The sequence below is a fragment of the Hoplias malabaricus genome, chromosome 11, assembly GCF_029633855.1.
Source record: "Hoplias malabaricus isolate fHopMal1 chromosome 11, fHopMal1.hap1, whole genome shotgun sequence".
In the NCBI taxonomy this organism is placed as follows: Eukaryota; Metazoa; Chordata; class Actinopteri; order Characiformes; family Erythrinidae; genus Hoplias; species Hoplias malabaricus.
The window spans coordinates 20,709,931-20,730,522 of record NC_089810.1 but is presented as its reverse complement, the minus strand read 5'-3'; the positions used below and the strand labels follow the sequence as shown (position 1 = coordinate 20,730,522).

At 38.1% G+C, this 20,592-nt stretch overlaps 1 protein-coding gene across 2 annotated transcripts in view; it reads left to right on the top strand.

Annotated features, from left to right (window-relative positions):
* The window catches only part of cdh13 (cadherin 13, H-cadherin (heart)), a 508,194-nt gene that overhangs the window by 250,265 nt on the left and 237,337 nt on the right, over positions 1-20,592 (top strand). The window contains exon 1 of one of the 2 annotated variants that reach the window (XM_066685110.1): positions 12,358-12,373. The exons of the other annotated variant lie outside the window; for it this stretch is intronic. The gene's annotated coding sequence lies outside the window, so the exon portion shown is untranslated. Of the gene's footprint in view, positions 1-12,357; positions 12,374-20,592 lie in introns of those variants that run through there. 2 annotated transcript variants of the gene reach the window in all.

The following is a 20,592-nucleotide window of genomic DNA, read 5'->3' as shown; positions in this document are numbered from 1 at the left end:
TTATTGCTAGAGTGTTAATGTTATTTATTTGTGGAGTAATGATGAATGTGAGGCTGGTTAGAAAAGTACAGACTGCACTTAATGGAACTGTGCTCTCCTGGGGAAGCCCAGCAGTGTTAGTGAACATCAGCAGGGGATTACTGCAGCCAGGTAACGAAGAGCTGGATGGAACTTCAAAAAGACTGGAACACCTCCAAATTTTGCAAGAACAATGGGTTTGTTTCAAAAACCCAGATGCTTGCTGTTTGTGTGTTTGTGTGTGTGTATGTATATGTGTGGATGTCACATGGGGAAAATCCCTCTGACCACTTATTGGAAATAAAATGTGAGCTTGAGGAGTGGGGGAATTGTGCCAGTGAAAGAAACTGATAATGTTGGAAAGGTCAAAAGTCAGCATTCTATTTAGTTAAGGGGGGAAAGGAAATTCACCAACTCATTCGATTAATTATTATTATTATTATTATTATTATTATTATTATTATTATTATTAATATTTTATAGTATTTTTGACTAATAAAATATAACCAAAATCATATAAACAGAAATCTAGACATTATTATATGATAAGAAGTCCATATATTATGACCAAGGTTTAGGAAATGGTTTTTCATTTTTCATTTTTTTTATTGTTAATCACTGAGCAAAACTTTCCAGTGCTTTCTGTTTTTCTGAGTCAATATAACCACCGTTTCAGCTTTGGGTTCTTTATTTAAGTATTAAAAGAGACTTTCTTGTTATTAATTACCTGTGGCATAAGGCAGAACACACCTCTAAAGACCTGATTTACGTTCCTTAACATTACAAAGCTGTAATCTTCTCAGCTTCTTAGTTCTCTGTTATTTGTTAGAATTTTCCCATTCTACTTTAAGTGGTGAAGGTGCAAGAAAGTAATGGCTGGACCCATTAGGGAACAAGAACATTTTTGAACATGAAGCTGGAAAATAATAGAAAGGTCTCACTTAAGATGCTTAAATAAAGGAAGTTGAAAAGTTAGGAAGACCAAATGCTGTAAAGACCCAGTCAATTTTTGTTCAAGTTCTCCTGTCCACCTTAAATGATGCAGGCTCATGAACTGTGGCATCATTTATGCTTAATTGGGAAAAACAAACAAGAAATTAATTCTTAAATATGGAAAGGACTCCCTTAAGATTATTATTAAGAAAGCCCAAATGATGGGAAAACCTTGACGGCTTCTTATTTTAATTTTGTCTTTCAACATGAATGGTGCAGTGGTTTTGGGACCTGCACCACCTTAAATGGCACAGGAATAAGAAGAGCACCTCAGTAATGCTAAGGTACCTAAAGAAAGTAGGGCCACCCTGATTGACTACTCCAGCTCCGTCGTCAAGACTAGTGAGTGAAATGTTTTTATTTTAACCTCAGTATATTTGAGAATATCTGAATATTGGGGGGCATTAGGAAAACCGTCCAAATATCAGTTATCATTGCATGGCATTTTTTTGGTCAATTTAAGCCCTTATTAATTAACTGCAGACACTGAGCTATTTTTGTTTCTGCATGAGAGTGGATTTCGTTCAAGTTCAAATTACAAGTTGGCCTTGGTTATGGTGCAAATATGGATAAAGTTTAAACTTCAGGTTCATTCCTGTATAGGTCTGTGAATAGTGTATATATAGGAGATATCAGATTAAAAAATGTATAGAGTTTTGTATGAAAGGCTCCTCTTGATCGCTTTGCATTGCAGACATCTATGAGCCTCCATACTGGACACATGAGTGTCTTTAAATGGGCAAACTTGAAGTTGTCACTAATGGCATGGCTTAATGTAAGAGCCCTAAAGCATTTATTATTCCCATAAATTGCATAGCATATTGCAGAGCATCTGCAGAACCCCTACTCACTATCACCACACTAGTCAAGACATAATGGTGTGAATAAAGCAGGACATTGCTGTCCTCAATAATAATAATATATATATATATATATATATATATATATATGTCCTCAGGACTGCAGCTTGTAATACATTTTGTGGGCTATAAAATGTAATAAGCAGAAAATATACAACACATGGATATATTGAAGCAAAACAACATGGTGCCAGTTATAGCCTAACTCTAATACAACCCCAATTTCAATGAATTTGGGATGTTATGTAAAACATAAATAAAAACAGAATGCGATGATTTGCAAATCCTTTTCAACCTATATTCAATTGAATACACTACAAAGACAAGATGTTTAATGTTCAAATAGATACACTTTATTGTTTTTTGCAAAATTTTTATTTGCAATAAACAATCAATTTTATCCATTTGAACATTAAATATCTTGTCTTTGTAGTGTATTCAATTGAATATAGGTTGAAAAATTGAATTCATTGGAATTGGGTTGTATTTTTGCATTGAGTCATATGTGGTATTTTATTATACCCCAGAACTTGTGACATAATCAACTAAAATTATAAGAAGATGACATATCTCTAGGCTATAAATCAGCTAAATCATATTACATGTGAATCAGCCTCAGTGAGAAGGTGTTTTATACCTGACAGCCACATGATTAAGACCACTGACTTGTCAAGTAAATGGCATTTTTCAAGAGGCAGGATATATTCAGCATCAAGTGAGCACTTACTTCTTGTAGGTAATGCTTTGGAAGGAGGAAGAAATGGAAAAACACAAAGATCTGAACGACTCTGACAAGGACCAAATTGTGATGATTGTAATGTTTTACCAGAGCAACTTAAATGTAAGGACATGTGGGGAGTTCATATTTTGTAGTGGTTAGTACCTACAGAAGTATTCATAGGAAAGACAACCAGTGAATCAGCAACATAGTCAGGAAATGCTCTGACCGTTAAATTACGGCATCACAATTTGGGCCTTGTCAGAGTTGCTCAGAATCTTATGCTCAGCATTATTCCCCGCTTCCAGCACATCTTTGAAGAACAGACTGTTCACTTTCTGCCAAATATATCCATCCCTTGACAGGTGACAATGTCATGAGAAAATGGGCATTATTACTTCACTTGTCAATGGGTATTCATGTACATACATACAGCATTACCATTCATTCATTCATTCATTCATTCATTCATTCATTCATTCATTATCTGTAACTGCTTATCCAGTTGAGGGTCGCAGTGGGTCTAGAACCTACTTGGAATCACTGGGCGCAAGGCAGGAACACAGTTTTTCCTTATTATTCTAATTTCTCTTGGGTGAGGGAAGACTGGCATTTCCTTTGTTATCTCCTCAGAGGTGGGAAGGCCAGTAGCTCTGTTGCCTTTTTATTTATTTTACTATGTCTATTTCACTGCTTTATTATCTCTATACTTTCACTGCAATATGTCTGTAAAGCACTTTCAATTGCCATTGTATACAAGAGGTGCTCTATAAATAAACCTGCCTTGCCTAGTGTATGGCTTAGATTGCAAAAGAAGAAAAATAATTAAAAAAAGAATAAAGAATACTTTGCAGTAGCTTGATAACTTAAGACTTGGATCATATACGGCTATGTTCAAATGATGCTCTTTCATCTCAGAATCTTATTACAAGCAGTGATCTCAGTGGAGCGCATAGATGGCATTTCACTCTTCTGCAATATAACTATGACCCATCACTGAGATGAAGTTAGCATTTTTGCTTTTCCGTTTGCTTTTTGTTTTCTGCGATTGAAGCATATCTACATATGCAGACACCTTATGTTTTTTTTCCTCATTATAAGAAATGGATAATTCATACCTAATGGTATGATAAGTTTGAGGAATTGAAGTATTTCCTAATGTTGGTGTTTCTTAGCTGTAAATGATTTCAGTTATCAGTTAAGGTAGTTTTTTTTTAATGTGTATTTTGGGCATGTGAGATGTTCATATGATTGAAAATAACAATGAAAAGATTTTGTCAAAAGATTTTTCATGAGGGCGGCACGGTGGCGCAGCAGGTAGTATCGCAGTCACACAGCTCCAGGAGCCTGGAGGTTGAGGGTTCGATTCCCGCTCCGGGTGACTGTCTGTGAGGAGTTGGTGTGTTCTCCCCCTGTCCACGTGGGTTTCCTCTGGGTGCTCCGGTTTCCTCCCACAGTCCAAAAACACACGTTGCAGGTGGATTGGCGACTCGAAAGTGTCCGTGTGTGTGTGTCTGTGTTGCCCTGTGAAGGACTGACCTTCCAGGGTGTATTCCCGCCTTGCGCCCGATGATTCCAGGTAGGCTCTGGACCCCCCGCGACCCTAAATTGGATAAGCGGTTACAGATAATGGATGGATGGATTTTTCATGATTTTGACCATTTTTTTCACCAGTATTAAGTAAGTCTTAAAGGCCTCTTTTTAAACAGGTTAGAATCACTCTCACATAACAAGATCTCACCAGCTCTATTCTTGCCAGTTTCAATCCCTTTCAGAACGAGCTGGTTAAAGGCTCTGTAAATTTTATGCAAATAAGCTGTTGTTGGCCACGCCCCTCTCACTTGTAAAACCAGCGGACCAAAATGGCAGATTTTCATCTAATCTAGTGTGTGGAGCTCTGGTGGGGGTTGGCAGGGAAGGGGTGGTGCCAGGGTGATTCTATGCAAATTTTCTTATTGTGATATCACAATAAGGGAGCCATCCAAAAGGCTCGTAGAAGAATATGATTCCTGACACGAAAATCTTTCAACTGACTCATAGAAAAAGAATGGATGTTTTTATTATTATTATTATTATTATTTTATCGCATTTGGAGTGATTATAGAAGTAGTAGAGACCCAAGTGGAAATACAAAAGCACAAAAAAGAGTTTTGCACATCTGAAATGTGTAGTAAGATGTTATAGAATTAAAGTTATTTCATTGGTAGAAAACACAAACTACTTCAATGACTGAACTTCTGAGCTTTGCAAGAATGGAATAAATGCAGTTGTTGGACACACTTGTATGGAGTAATCTACTTAATGTATGAAATGATCTCTAACTTGTGTGCAGTTTTGTATATGACATTTCCAGCATCATGCCGTTCACATGTTTTGCAAAAAACAAACCTTATACACAGTGATAACTCCTGGACAAAGCTCACTCTGAGGCAACACTTCAGTAAAAATATTTAATTGAAAAAGCATTTTGTTGAAACATGGTGAAATAAATCTTTAGTCTTGTGCAGACAGCCTGTGTTACTGTGCATTCCTCAGCAGAGAACCAGCCGGAGAATAGAATGTCAGGGACAAGTGTCTGTGGATGACTTGATTATGAAAAAGGTAAAGAAATGTGAACATTTAATTCAAAACATTTTTAGACAAGACTCTTAAATATTTATATTCAATATTTATATTTATGTTCAAGGTCACTAGGGTCCAGAGCCTGTCTGAAATCACTGGATCAAGTGGAGGAAACCTATGCAGACACAGAGAGAATGTACCAAATCCTTCTAACATTCAACATTCAAATATTCAGATTGTTCGTGCCTCTAAGCATCAGTCTTATCATTGGAAGATTGTCCGTTTGATCCCGTGTTGCTCCAGGCATCTCAGGCTGGGGGTCCCATACAAAGCAGCTAGCCTCGATCTGTGTGTGGGTTGGATGGCCCTCAGCACGAATGTGTGTAAATGATCTGCAATGTTATTTTTCTTCTCTGAGTGTGTGCTTTTCAGAGGTTTGTGATAACAACACTTTTAAAAAAGCCAGTAGTTGGTTCTCATTGTGCATCGTTGTGGCTTGGTGGTTAGCATAATTGCTTCCCTGTGCTGGGATCTTAGGTTCAAGTCCCAGCTGGGTGGATTTTCCATGTTCTCCATGTCTATGTGGGTTTCCTCCGGGGTCTCAGATTTCCTCACAGTCTAAAAACATGGGGGTTAGGTAAATTGGCTATCATGGGTGAATCCCTAGTGCAGTCCTCCAGGTGGACAGTCGCTCTGTTGAGAGTACGCTGTATGCGTTTGGCAGCTGCTTCTCGCCAGTGTGGTGTGTGTGTGGATTGATGATGATTGGAATGGCGTTCTGTGTACTGTTGATTGTAAAGCATCCTTGGTTATCATTAGATAAGGCACTAGATAAATGTGACTACAAATAAAAATAAATAAAACATGTCTCGAGGGAAGCTTGCGCTCCCCTTCCCTGGCTGGTGGTAAACTGTGTGACTGGGGATTCACAGGTGTAGAATTGGCGCTGACTAAATTAGGGTGAAAACGGTGTATGAAATAATAATTCAGGCCAGCCCTAATAAAAATGAATGTAATGATGCTGAAATTCAAATGGACTTTAATTTTGCCAGGTTTAAAACAGGAAAGTGTTTGGGTCTTAACAGTCTATGCTGTAAAAGTGAAGTGAATTGACATCAGCGGTGAAAGCCCCATCTAATAGAGATCACACTGATTCCCCCCCTTCTCTCCTGGTCGGGAAAGTGTGTTCTATTTTAAAGCATAGGAGCGGTTCTCCTGTGTATGTTGGAAAGCTGAAAGGCTGCTGGAGACAGAAACATGCTCTTAAATTAAAAAAAAAAGTAAATTACTGCACTCCTGCAGGAGCTCTGACTGCCAGACTCGCTCTCTGTCTCTCTCTCTCTCTCTCTCTCTCTCTCTCTCTCTCTCTCTCTCTCTCTCTCTCTCTCTCTCTCTATCTCGCTCTCTCTTGCTGTCAGTCTTTTCCTATCTCTGTTGCTTTCTCACCTGTTGTCTCTCTCCAGCTCACTTTCTCAAACTCAGTCTATACTTTCTCTCTCTCTCTCTCTCTCTCTCTCTCTCTCTCTGACTCATCAGGAAAAAGGCCAGCTGAGACAAAGTGAAAGAGATCAGATAGAGGCAAATATGAAGAGAAGAAAGAGCTCATTCAGCCATTGATAAGAGACATATGGAAGCTGCTGGTATGGTACAGATGAATTCAGTGGGAGTGCTGCCATAGACATATGACTACACTGCTTCATTGCCTGCTGAATATTGTACTGATCACACACGGTGGCTTTCTCTGTTTTCCGGACTCAGCGGAGGTCCATTTTCTTCGTTTTTGCAGTTTTCTTGTGGCCTCCAGCAAGACACAGCTATGTTTTCGCAGTGGGGCAGCTCTCTGAGCCTAGGCTAGGCCAGGTTTGCTTACTGCTGGCACCGGAAATGTTTTGATCCACTGCAGGGGAGTAATGGAATCGCAACATCCAACAGCTGTTTGTCTTCCATCGATCCGCCTCACCCTCTGTGTTCCTCAGGCCCTGACACTTTGCTCTGAATACTGCAGAAATGATTGCACGCACTGCGTGTGTGGTGATTCAGAGCTGTAACTGATATTTATATGAAGTTAATTACAGCCAGTGTACGGCTTGGTGTGGATGGAATGAAAGCCAGAAACTAATATTATGCATTAAAGAAACTCATCAGACTGGAAGGGCTCTAAGCTGTGAGTTTGCTTACTGTGCTGAGGATGGGGACCATTTTATGTTGGTTTAATTTTCAGTGAAATTAAAACTTTGTTGGTTTCTTGCAGAAAAAAAAAATCCAAAAGTACTTGTCTTCACTGGCTCTGTGAAGGTTAGCAAAAAATGGTGAACAATGGCTCCATTAAATGTAAATGACTGAGAGACGCAAACACTGAAAAGAATGTGTTTATTCTGTAAAATTGTATTCTGTATCAAGATTTGAGGGAATCATCCCAGTGACTTGTGGCTCAACTCAGGCTCCCATTTCAGTGATTTGTGACTCAGCATGGATTCTCATTCCAGTTATTTGTGACTCTATTCTGACTCCCATTTTAGTGACTTAGGACTTGAATAAACTCATGTCTCGGTGCTTTGTGATTCAACACAATCCTTAGTGATTCATTATTTGTAACTGAATCATAGCCCATTGACTCAGCTCAGATTCTCATTACAATGATCCCTGACTAGACTTGAACTTGCTTCCCTTTGACTCATCACTCGGCTCAGACTTATCTGAAATATTTTTGAACATCTCTGTCAGGAACTCAAATCTAGGACCAGTATGTAATTCACAGAAGAACAAAATGTCCATTTTTGGATCTCTTTATGAATGTCAACTCACAAAGGTGGATGTGGCCTTAGGTCTGGTGATACTGCTGTGTCCATTAGAGTTCACATTTTTGTCAACTTGGCACTAATTACCGCCATTATGTCCTCTGCTAAAATTTATGATCCCTGCAGTACATAGAAAGACCTTTTCATTATTCTGTGGATATATGGCCACTTCTAGCTTTTCCCTCCTTTAGCAAAGAAAACACTTTGTAACCTTCAGCTCTTGTGACCTCTAGTTAGCCTCCACAGACTCATAGAACAGCACAGATTGGCCTCCTTTTAGATAATGTTGTGGAACTGAAAAGCAGGCTGTGTGTTTGCATTTAATGACACTTAATGGTAGCGCTCTCTAATCAGCCTTTTCCAACAGCACCAATCACAGCAGCAAGAATGAAACATTAAACATTTAATGGGAGAGTGAAACTCTCCATTAAGCTAAAGAGTGCTAAAAGGCAGAGGGGAGTAGCTGTTTTTTCAGGCTTTACAGTGTCCTGCTTGATCATCTGAAGGTCAGAGCTGATTAGCATGAAGTAGCGCCTCCTACTGGATCTTAGGAGGGGTGGAGTATGCAGAGGAGATGCAAAACTGATTAACTTATCCATGCTCTGCACATAAATGCGTTGTTGTATTGGTGTGTGGGTGGACAGTCTTTCTACAATGCTGGAGAACACACTTTATCTGATCTGTCATAAGGATGTGAGCCATTGCCTTTGCTATTTGCCCACATTTCTTCTGAAACTAAAGGCAATAGTAGTTTCCCCTATTCCTTTATCTTTATAGATATGGAAACATTCCTGTGAGGATCATAGGTGAGGTCAGGTGCTATTGCTGGGTGGTACATTTTGGATTAAAATCACCACCCCAGCTTATATGAAATGTATTACATATGTCCAAGTGACTTGTGACTCAGCATGTACCTAAGTACTTGATGAAGCTTTCTTCCCAATGAATGCAGTTTTCTTGCTCCACAACTCAATTTTGAGGGACTGTACACTCTTCAGTTCTACTTCTGGCATGGGGTAAGATGACCTTGGGCTCATATATGCTCTCCAACACTACATGTACTTTTCAAGTTGCCACTAATGCAATATAATTAATATAAGCTCAGCACTCTTTGAGGAGGACACTGTATCCAATACTGTTGTTACACTAGTACAGTGTGTACATGAGTACAGGAAGAGCTGTGTTTGAATGAGGGCCATTCTACTTTCCCAGGGAAAGAACGCAAGGTCAATTGTGCATTTATACTCTCTTGATATATTTTTTAAAATATTGATTGGTCCTGAATGTCTTTGGGATCACTGGGTGTCAGATTTGCAAACCATCAAATGATTCAGTTCATTGTGATTCAGTGTTATTGATTAGAGCTTCAATTAAATCTGGTGTCTAGCCTCATGTGAGAAAGTTAATTTGACTATGAATAAACAAACAACCAAATACTCTCAGAATGGGAGGAAGAAAACTTGAGAGTAACCAAAGCTCAGAAGAGGAACACATCGATTTCAATTTGACACCGTGAGAAGAGTATGAAATGAAGAATTATGGGTTTAGAAATAAAGAATAGAGGTGTAATAGTAACTGAACTGAAGTATATAGATTAGAAAATGAAAACCAGTGAGTACTGTTAAAAAATCAGCAGAGTGAAATGAAGGATAAATTAAATGAAAATCAATGACTGTCAGGAATAAGCCAGCGTGATAATAAGAAATTAGTCCATGAAAATTAATATTATTAGATGTCTGATCACATCCTATTTATGTTGAGAGCTGTATTAAAAACGTATATTATTAAGTATATGATCATTGAGCTAGCAGGGTATACAAATAGGATTAAAAGGTAAGTCTGTTTTATTGGAAAATAAATCTTTATTCGGTCTATCATGTATTTTACACTATCAAGCACTGCTGTTCATTGTGATTGGATGCTTCATAATTAGAAATACTGGGCCTTAATATGATTTTATATGAAACGCCTAAGAATAATCATGATAGGGTGATTATAGTGATCCTCTTTGACTGAACCACTAGTGTTGGTGAGGGCTTGTTCTAAGCGTTTCGGTGGTGAGGAACTGAGCTCTCGATCTCTCTGTGGGTTAATGATGACAGATTAGCTTTCATTACATTTGCACAGTTAAGGCTTCATGTCTACTCAAGGTCAGCATGAATCAGTTTATAATTCATACAGCATTGGTACGGGTTTTGAATGTAAATCAGTGTATTACTGTGTGGATAAAATCTGTACGAAGTGTAATAATGTACATATACAGCAGAAGTTGTGCAAGTTGAGGAGATATTTTGCGGCATATCCAACACACTGAAGCAGTCCCTGTAAACTGGAAAAGTCCTTTTGAGGTTCTAGGTTGAATTGGAAGAAACCATTTTGCTTCCACAAGCTCATAGTTAAACAAGGAAATGGATCTCATATTCACTTTTAATTGAGATTCAGAAATAAACATAAATAAGTTTATGTAATGGCACTACAGGATCTTGGTGTCCTGAGTGCCTTGGTGGCCTTGCCCATGGTGTGTTTGTCTGTCTGCTTGGCTTTCTTCCGGGTGCTTCAGTTTCCATGTTGGTCAGTAGATTGCCTGTGCAGTATTGTCTACTGGTTTGTGAGTTACGGGGTGAATGTGTGATGGTCTTTAGGTTAGTTTCTTATCTTATTTTGTTTTTGTAGATTTTATAGTAGATATGAAATTAGGTTTAGATCAAAAATATATTGTGGTGAGGTGGTACAGTTGGCATTTACAGATAAAAAAAATTTGCTTGGGACAATATTAATTTTGTAGCACTTTCGCCCTGTGTTTACTTTCATGCAGTTTGCAGACTCACAAATTGTGTCAATTCACACAATCCACAACAGCAAAAATGAATCAATAACCTACCTATGGAGTAGGTAGGATAAAGCAATATTCTCATCACTTTTAATGATTTTTAAAGTTTGGAGGTCTCTTCTTTTCATTTCTTTGCATTACAGAGAGAGAGAGAGAGAACCTCACGTGACACTTTTTACAAACTTGTTTACTGACACCGGGGCTTCATAAACGCATTAGATCAGTTTCCATTGCACAAACGCACTGGAGTACTCGAAAATGGTGAGGAAATATCATCTGAATTTTATAAATAGTTTTTTTGATTAAAAAGGTGAACGACACCTTTAACCGTATTACTATATATTTTTCCACCCTCTTGACTGCAGTAACAACTAATGCCATTCGGGGAAGGATATACGCTAGATGTTGGAATATTAGCGTGTGGATTTGATAACATTAGTAAGTCAGGTATTGATTTTGGCAGATTAATTCTGGAATCCAGAGGCCACTGCGACTCCATCCCTAATATATGGAGCACCTAATGGTTCCTCATTGCTCTACAGCCCAATGCTGAGAGGCTTTATGCCTTTGTCTTTTTAGTGTTCATTAGCACATGGGCAGTTGTTTCAGCATATCCCAGAGGGTTTTAAAATCTGTGTGTGCAGTTGGATGCCTAGGTCTGTGCTGAGATCACCTTAGAAAAGCTGGATCTACTCATAAGATGTCCACAAATGTTTGGACATTCAGTGTATATTAAAGAGCAGCACTAAAACAAACATTGATTATAATGTTGCCATACAGCTGAGGGCAGATTAGCTTTTGACAATAGGTTTATAACAGCGTTTATGCCACCCATCATTACATCAGTTACACTTTTCCAGGAGTAATATCCTAGCCTTTGAAGTACACATAAGACCACTCTTGTGGGTTGCAAATTATGTTTGCTATTAAGAATTATGCACATGTGTGGGCAGTTACAGTACAGAAGAGCTGTTCATTATTACAGTTGCACATTTTAATAACTCATGCATTATTCATTAAGGTTTAAGCAAAGTGCCGTACTCTGAATCTGGACAAAAACAGAACTCCCCTCAGCCAGAGTTAAAGGGGACATGGTTTGGATATTAAAAGTGAACCCTTCTTAATTGCTTGACATCGAGCCATTACAGAGATATGTCATTATAATATTCTGTTTGAGCCATTTTCATACACTAACGCAACTCTCAAGTGAATTTTCCCAATGGCATGGGTGTGTGTGTGTGCATGTGTGTTTCTTTTGTGCTGTGTCATTTGATTTCCCAAACTAGTAATTTCCTGTCAGCTTAATTAAATGTTTGCCAGTTTGCTTGTTTATTTACTTGACACTGTGGATTCTGCACAAATAAAAAACAAAGTCCATTAATGGAATGAAAAAAGGGAAAACAGCAGGATATATTGATTTTAATATTACTCGTTCCTGAATTAAGATCTCTTCTGGATACAACATGTATACATGTATGTTTAAATATTTAATTTCAATCTGTACAGTGTGATGCTGATGGTGCTGTATACTGCAAAGGACTGGCACACTGTTCTGGGTATGTTCCTGTCTTGCAACCTTGCAAAATGATTCCAGGTAGGCAGACCCACCATGAACTGGTTACAGAAAATGAAGTGTTTAGACATACCAACAAGATTCACATGTATGCAATTCTTTATCATCTTTACAATCAGGAATATTATATGTGATGACAAAGAACAATGATTTCCTACCTGTCATTATCAGTGATGTTAAACACAAGTGAAATTAAAAAATGGTTTAACGTCCTTTAGAAAACATCACAAATTAATTATATTTTACATCACTATTTTTTGACCAACAAGTTCTCACATGAAAGACTTTGTTAATAGTTGTTATAAAAAAAATAATTCAAAGATATATTTAATAAACGTGCTGTATGGATCATCAGCCTTGGCAGTGAGAGCAGTGATATTTCCCTTATGACCGTGGCCTGCTCTAAGGCACTGGGGTGAAAAGAAGGAAAAAAGGAGATGGAGAGAATGAGGAGGGACAGATGGGTGGAGGTTAAAAGGAGAGGAAAATAAGATCTGGTTTAAGGAGCATCTCCAGAGAGCTATTCTCAAGATCTGAAGAGTTTTCTCCCTACGTGCACTCTCATGTCTCAGGTGTTTCTCTGGAGACCTAAGCTTACACACCCACACACACATACACACACACACACACACACACACACATACACACACACACACAAACCCTGAAGGAGACCTCAAGGGAACCCAGCTGGGTTTACTCATACACCACACACAGCTCCACAGAGGAATTCAGCTCATGAACTACAGATTAAAAATGCCATGCCTTACTGTTTATGCCATATTAGTTCTTCTGCTGTTTTAAATCATTACTGTCCAAAGATAAACAACTATCTCCAAAACCAGCTGCTCTCCAGAAGAAGGTAAACACCTTCTTTACTTTAAATGTACGTTAATGTAAAGTGATTTTATTCCAAATTATTTTTAGAGTAATTTATAACACTTTAGTATTTATTTATTTATTTATTTATTTATTTATTTATTTATCCATCCATCCATCCACCCCCCCCCCCCTAATATTATTAATACCTATATCTTGCCTACACTCCTTGGCCATTTTATTAGAACCAATTCATCACTGATCACAATAAGTTAAGTTTCATGTCTCCAAATGTGCCTTTATAGGAAGGGGTGGCCATCTTGTTAACGTCACTGGACAATTATTTCCACTCATAAAAGCTTACCCATATAGTTCTTGTCCCTCTGTACATCAGACTGAATGTTTTCTATAATGAACAGCTTGTTATTTCAAGCTGTATTGAACCCAAAAAACTGTGAGCACTATGGTTATGACTGCACTTGGAAGTACTAAATCTGACAGCTAAAACACTTCAGTCTGTCATTCATGTTTTGTTTTCTCAAACTGACATTTCATGAGAAATGTATGAGTTTCAGAAAGGGCTTCAGACCCAAGTCCTCAGTTAGGTTTACAATTACTGCTTCTAAATCTTACCTCATCCATGAATGCAGAGGTACCAACTGCCTGTATGTGTTTTGGCTAATGGAACATTTTTGGCAGATCATACACAACTAAAATAATATCTAACCCTTTGTGGTCCTTTGGTCTGATTCTGCAGCACAGTCATAAACCACTGTCATGTTTTGTAAATATATAAAAATATTAAGGTTCTAATAAATAGTCTTTGAAGTTAGGTATAATAAAGGTAGCATAGCTAATAATCTGGCAGCTGAGAGTTATTTCCTCTACCTTAACTCAAACAATCTGTCCAGTTTCTTTTTCTCCTTCATGCATTATTCAGGATGAAGTTCAAGCCTTGGGACGCAGGGCATAAACTGCATAAGCACACGTGTGCGCGCGCACACACACACACACACACACAAACTGTTGCCTGTAGAAAGTGTTGTTTAGTCCACTTTTACAGTGGCTGCCTATCTGTGTGTGTGGTTTGAAGGCCAAGCGAGCTGCTCTTGCAGAAAAAGGAGGCTGTTTGTGCGAGGATTTCTGATTAATCCGAGTAGCAAGTGGAGGGCTCAGCAGAAAACAGTTCAATAAAAACGGGAAGCCAGCACCCGTTGGCCTCGTGCTGGGTGCCGGTGCGAGGAGAATAAACAGGCAGTTGTCCACTTCATTTATGCCTGGCTTTGGGGATATGGGCAGAGACAGGTGATGCTCGTGTCCAAATCCCACTCCTCTTTTCTGCTTGACTGGACAGTAATTTACTGGGCATTGGAGAGCACAGCACGCTGGCCTGCACACAGGAAAACCGCCCGTTGTATTTTTTGCTCCCGAATCCCTCTGTAGTTGTGTATCTGAGAGATAACACCTCTTGTGCCCCCCGCCCTCTGCCTCCACAAACACACACTCAAGCACACACTACAATATGAGTCCGCTGCATGCATGGATGGTGTTATGAATGTCAATGCTAAGTGCTAAAGTGAGTTGTTTTGTTTGAAAGTTACTCACCGCATAAGCAGTGCTTCTTTGAAAAGTACCAAGAGACCTGGTATTACAGCAGCTGTGTTTGTTTGGGAATTGCATGTATGTGGAATTACATGCAAACTTTTAAAACCGTATTGGCCTACCCAGAAATAGCAGGCCATTTATGGTCTCTTGATCACCTGGTTATGAATGGGTGAGGCTGAGCTCAATCCTGCAATGTCCCTATGGCCAGTGATTAGATGGTTGCACAGGCAAAGGTTCTAATCCCAACTTCTACCACTATTGGCCGATCAGTAATACGTGGTGTTTTTTAAAAATGTATTTAATTTAATTTATTTGTGGTTGTGAGAAACACATTTTACTATGGAGTAGCCAAACATAAGCTTCAAGAGGACATTTTATAGGGGGAAAAACCATGTGTTACATGCATTTGCATGTTAATTTGGAGCCTTAAGCTTTACCAACTAGTGTTGCATGGTATACAGGTAATAGGAAAGTATCTCAATATTTCAAACGAGTACCACAGGGAGGCTGTGTGCTCCTCCACGGCTTTGCCTCCTCTCCCTCCCTTAATGATTTTGCTGCTAGTTTTAATTAATTTTCAGACCTTCTATCGAGTTATTAAAAAAACGACTAACACCAGAGATTTTCTGTACAAACTTTAGCTACTTTTTATGGCAGAGAATCGCTAGTAGCACAACTCGTTAGAACACTGGGACTGACCGTGAGCGGAAGAGACGGCATTTCGCACACAAAAAGTACTGCCAAAGACATGTTTGCTTCCTTTTATGTTGAATTTATTCCTTTTTCTAAACTGTTGAATTCACATCACATAATTGATTGAGGCATTCAGCATTATTCAAGCAGTAAATCTTATGAATGTATGACACAGGACTGAAGGTGCAATTGGACCCAGAAAAGATGTCACACATAACAAGCAGATACCAGCGACAACAAGCAGGAAACCACAAACACAAGGTTAATACAAGCAAAACAAAGAGAAAACAAGGAAAACGAGGAAGAAAAAAATGATTATACATGGAGAAAATGACAACAGAGACCCTGGCATAGGTTTGCATATGGATGGTAGGGACATGTCCATACCAATATTAGAGCAATATCTTTGGAGTGGATATTTCCGAGAGGCTCCCAGACGCTCCTTCTTCAAGATGACCTTTGGCAGGCCATATTTTGACTGGCTGAAATGGAGAGGGCTATCTGAAGGATGAGAGCACAATGTGCAAATATCTTATCTATGTGCTGATCAATGCTCTTGTCCAAAAATCACAAATATAAATCCAATTGCACAGGCATACCAATTGCATGGATCATACATACTACAAACATCATCAAAAGCAAACTATTACCCATGGCAAAATACAACACCAACACTATATAATACAGATCTTAATGTAAATTATGTATCTTTTTTTGTTTTTATTTTTTGGGGGTGCATTGAAGTGTTTGTGTCCCTAACAATGTTGAGACCAAATCTATGCCCTTGATGGGCCCTTGATGCTTCATTTTGGATAAAAAAAATAACTTCAAAGCAGCTTTCTTAAAATATTTAATACAAACTGCATGTAAATTGTGTTAATTATACCCTATTTGTTTACTGTCTAAAGAGAGAACAGGGGAATTCTATTGTAAGAAGTATTATGCACCAAAAAAATAAAAAGTAGATTTCAGTGTGCATTTGTTTAATCGAGAGATCAAGATTAACCTGGTTAATAATGATGGATGTAATATGAAGGGCCCTGTTTTATTTTTGGACCAAAAAAAAAAAAAAAACCCTTCTATTAAGCAACTTTAAATAGACTAAATAGCTTTTGGTTTGTCCTTATTGCATAAAGTCTTTGAATTATTGCTAGCCACAGCTTTCTGATAACTTGGTTAGAGTGGTGTGTGAGTGCTCTTGTGGTCAGTGCGTGCGCATAAAGGGCAGTAATTCAGTCTGGAGGCCAGCTGTTAGGCGACTCAGCCCGTGATGCACTCTGTGCGAGAACCTCCACATTCAGGAGCGCTTATCACAGCCTCCATTGCCTCCTGATGCTTTGAGAGATGTTTATGTTCAAATTTTGAAAATGACTGGAAGTCAACATGCACAGGTGGACATTGTAGAACACACTGAAACAGAAGTAGTTCTCCAGGTAATTGCACTTTTCCAGGAGATTTATGGAACATACACAGGTAATTTGTTTTTGTAAGGGTTTAAAATTGCATATTCTTTCAGTTATTGTATTGTCATTGCCTCTTTTAGCACAGCCTTTACCACATCCTGAGCTGCGGTTGCAGGACTTCCCACTGAGCCTGTACAAACAAGCACGTAATTTAGTTGTCAAACATCTCTGAATGAGGCAGTTGTGGGGTTTAAGGCATTTAGAGCTATCATCATTGCTTGTCTAGGGGTGATTTAATGCTTTTGCGTTGGTTCTCTTATTTTCACAAAAACAGCACTTTCCAAGTGAAAGTCCGGTATAACAGTACATACAGTCACATATAAATGTGTGAACACCCCTGGTCAGTTGACTTGTTCTGTAGTGAATAACACGTTTCCAGAAAAGTGTGTATTTTAATGTACAGTTTCTGTAGAATCTTACATATTGTGCATGTTTAATTTCAGAAATGATGGATAATGAATTGTCTAAGGTGTTATACACTGACCAGACAAAAAATTAAAACCACTGATATGTGAAGTGAATAAAATGTTATTAATTTATTAACAAAGCACCTGCAGAAGGATGGGATAAATTAGACAGAACATGAAAACAGTAAGTACTTGGAAAAATGGGCAAAAAAAAGAATGTGTGACCTTGACAAGAGCCTTAAAGTGGATAAATGTTTCATGAAAAATGGCAGATCTTGATGGTTTTATGGGTTTTTTTTCTTCCTTTTATAAATATTAGATAATATGGCCTCTGCAAGAGTGGAACTCAAATGTACCCTTGTGATGAGCTGCAGTGACATTTGTGATCCAGAACATTGAGATCATTCATCAGTACTTGATCTCACACATTCCTGCAACAACAAATTCTTAGTGTTTCAACAGTTAGTTGGTACCATGTTCTTTTTATGTTCTTTTTATAGGACCACAAACAAAATATAGAGGAGCACAAATGTATCCCTCTGCTTACAAATCAGTCATAGGGGCACAACTGTGAATCTGGTAAAAATCTATTAAATACCTTTAGAATTTAGATTTAGAATCACTTTACTTGCCTTCCAGTTACAAGCCCAGATCCCTAACCACCAGAATTAGCCTAGTCATGGACGACACAGCATTTAGAAGGTGGATGTATTCCAGGACTAAGCTTAAGCCCTGTCTGGGAAACCAGCCCTAAATAATTTAAGTAATATATAACACTAAAGTGGGCATTACTCTGCCATGTAAGGCCCTCTTTTCCCTGGACAAGTACTCTTTTTGGGATCTAAAAGTATTGCCCAAAATTTTGTCCAAAAAAATATATATATTTTTTTTTTGCCAAAAGTGATTTTGTCCTCTAGTTCTTTAGTTCTTTTCTTTTATTGTATTATTTTAAATTGTTTTAAAATTTTTTAATCATTTAATCATTTTACTCTTTTTATGTATTTCCTTTTACTGCAATATTTTAATATTGGACTTTTATGATTTTTATTCTTGCTTTTAATTTAACTATTTCTTCTGTAAAGCATTTTTTGAATTGCTTTTGTATGAAAGGTGCTCTATAAATAAACTTTGGCTTGCCTTTCCTTGGCTCTACAGGCTTTTCCCCATCCCATTTCTTCCCATAAGCCCTAGATCCTTCATTAAAATGTTCACTTTGATGAAATTGTTGAAAGGTGAGCAGAAGGCGTGAAGGTTGAAATGTTCAAGGGGTCAGAGAGTAGAGAGCTGATTTGGGACACACTCGCCCCACTTCAGCGCTGTAGGTTCTCCGTCCACCGCAGTGTAGCTCAGTGTTTTACTGGAGCCTCGAACAGAAATGTGTTGAACGTTGTTGAGGTAATATTTATCATAGTCTCTTCTTTATGTTTGGAGAATGTTTCTGTGACTCAGCCTTTTGATTTCTACTATAAATTTAACAAAGAGAAAGTCATCTTGTCTGTCCCTATGACGACACAAATACATGGACACAACTCACAGTTACTGACTTTCTGACGAGTAAATTACATCTGCACAGCATTTTGTTTAACTTTACACGAAAGCAGAAAATGTCTCCAAAGTATTAGGTGTTACTCTAAATAAACGATTCTGTGAATTAGTTACAGCACCGTTTTTTCAGTCTGACCCTCATAGAAATGTAAGTCAGTAATAAATTTCTAGTTCCAGCTATGCCCTCTTCCTTTATCAAGTATAGATTACTTGATTGATAAAATGTTAAGGTGCTTTGTTTTAGAAATGTTCTAAAACTTAAACGTTACAATGACATCTTCTTGCATTGTGGTAAACTAGTTGCTTTAATATAATTTAAACACAGTGCTTCAGTTTTGTAGCTTGGTATGAACAGAAAGTAACAGGATTTCCATGATCAAACAAACACTGTTAGCAACTGACAAGATAAATTGTTTTTATAGTGGTGTAATAAGTATTTTTGCTTATTTCTAAGGTAAATTGGCTAAAACCTATACATGTTAGCTATGATCTATCATTACTTCATCTGTAGCATGGCTGATAATCTTTTAAATATTTACTAATGTTAATTTCTCCATGCAGTATACTACAAGGGTCTGACTGAAAGTGTTAGCTGCTGAAACTTTTGGAAAATCACTGGGGTTTTATGAGAAAAGATTTGCTTGTAATGAGTTTGCATGCATATATATAATTGATTTTGTTTTTACTGTTGTGATTTTAGTGGGGCACAAAAACATCTCTTAATAGAGCTTGTGCCCCAGTATATTGGGTCTATTTATTTATTTATTTATTAGCTTTGGCAACTAACAGGTAAATAGTACTGAAATCTTCAGGAAATGGTCGTATTTTCACTCCGCAAATCAACAAACCATGTCACCATACTGTGTCCAAGATTGTGCACACAACTCTATAGAGAAGGAGGTTTTGCTGTTGTCTGTTGTGAGCAAAAAAGTGATATAAATCTAGCCGTAAGGCCGACTGTGTGCCTGCGCAGATTGTAATGGTGTGTGTTATTGGCAGTGAGTGCGGCTCTCTGCTGTCAGGAGGCTTACTCTGTCTATCAGAGCCTCGCTTTTGAGGCCTCTCCGCCGCCACAGACGCCACATAAAGGCGGATGAATAATACCTTTTGAGCAGAGAGGGCCATTCCTGCATCACGAAACACCTTCCAAAGCCCCGGCCACTCTTTCAGCACATTTCAGTGGGGGATTATTTTTATCTGCCCGCTCCCATAAAAGATCTCTCCCAGTATCATTATCTCCCTCTTTTCTTCCCTTTTCTTTCCCCGTTCTGACCCTCCTCTCCACTCTTCCTCCGCCTTTCCTGCCTTTGTCTGATGCTCCTTTTTCTTGCTCCCTTTAAAGTTGAACTATTTATATCTGTACACATCAGAAGATGTGCTTTATCTTTTATGTATATAAAAAAAGTTTCAAATCAATTTCACCTTTTTTTTTTCTCCATTCCCATTGCCATTGCCAGAAAAAGAATATGAATATCAATTAATAACATCAAGGCAGCATTTGTGGTAGAAAAAAGCTAATAAGAGCATTGCCCAAGCTTAATAATTTAATACACTTCATGCATATTTATGATGACAATGAAGATTAATGAGGCTTTTAAATTGCCATTATCAATGAGTGTTTAATCAAGAGGCTTTTGGCGTTTCAGAGATTTCGAACTGTGACTATAGCACATAGAACCAAGGGAGGCGGGGACGCGGGGTACTCATACCC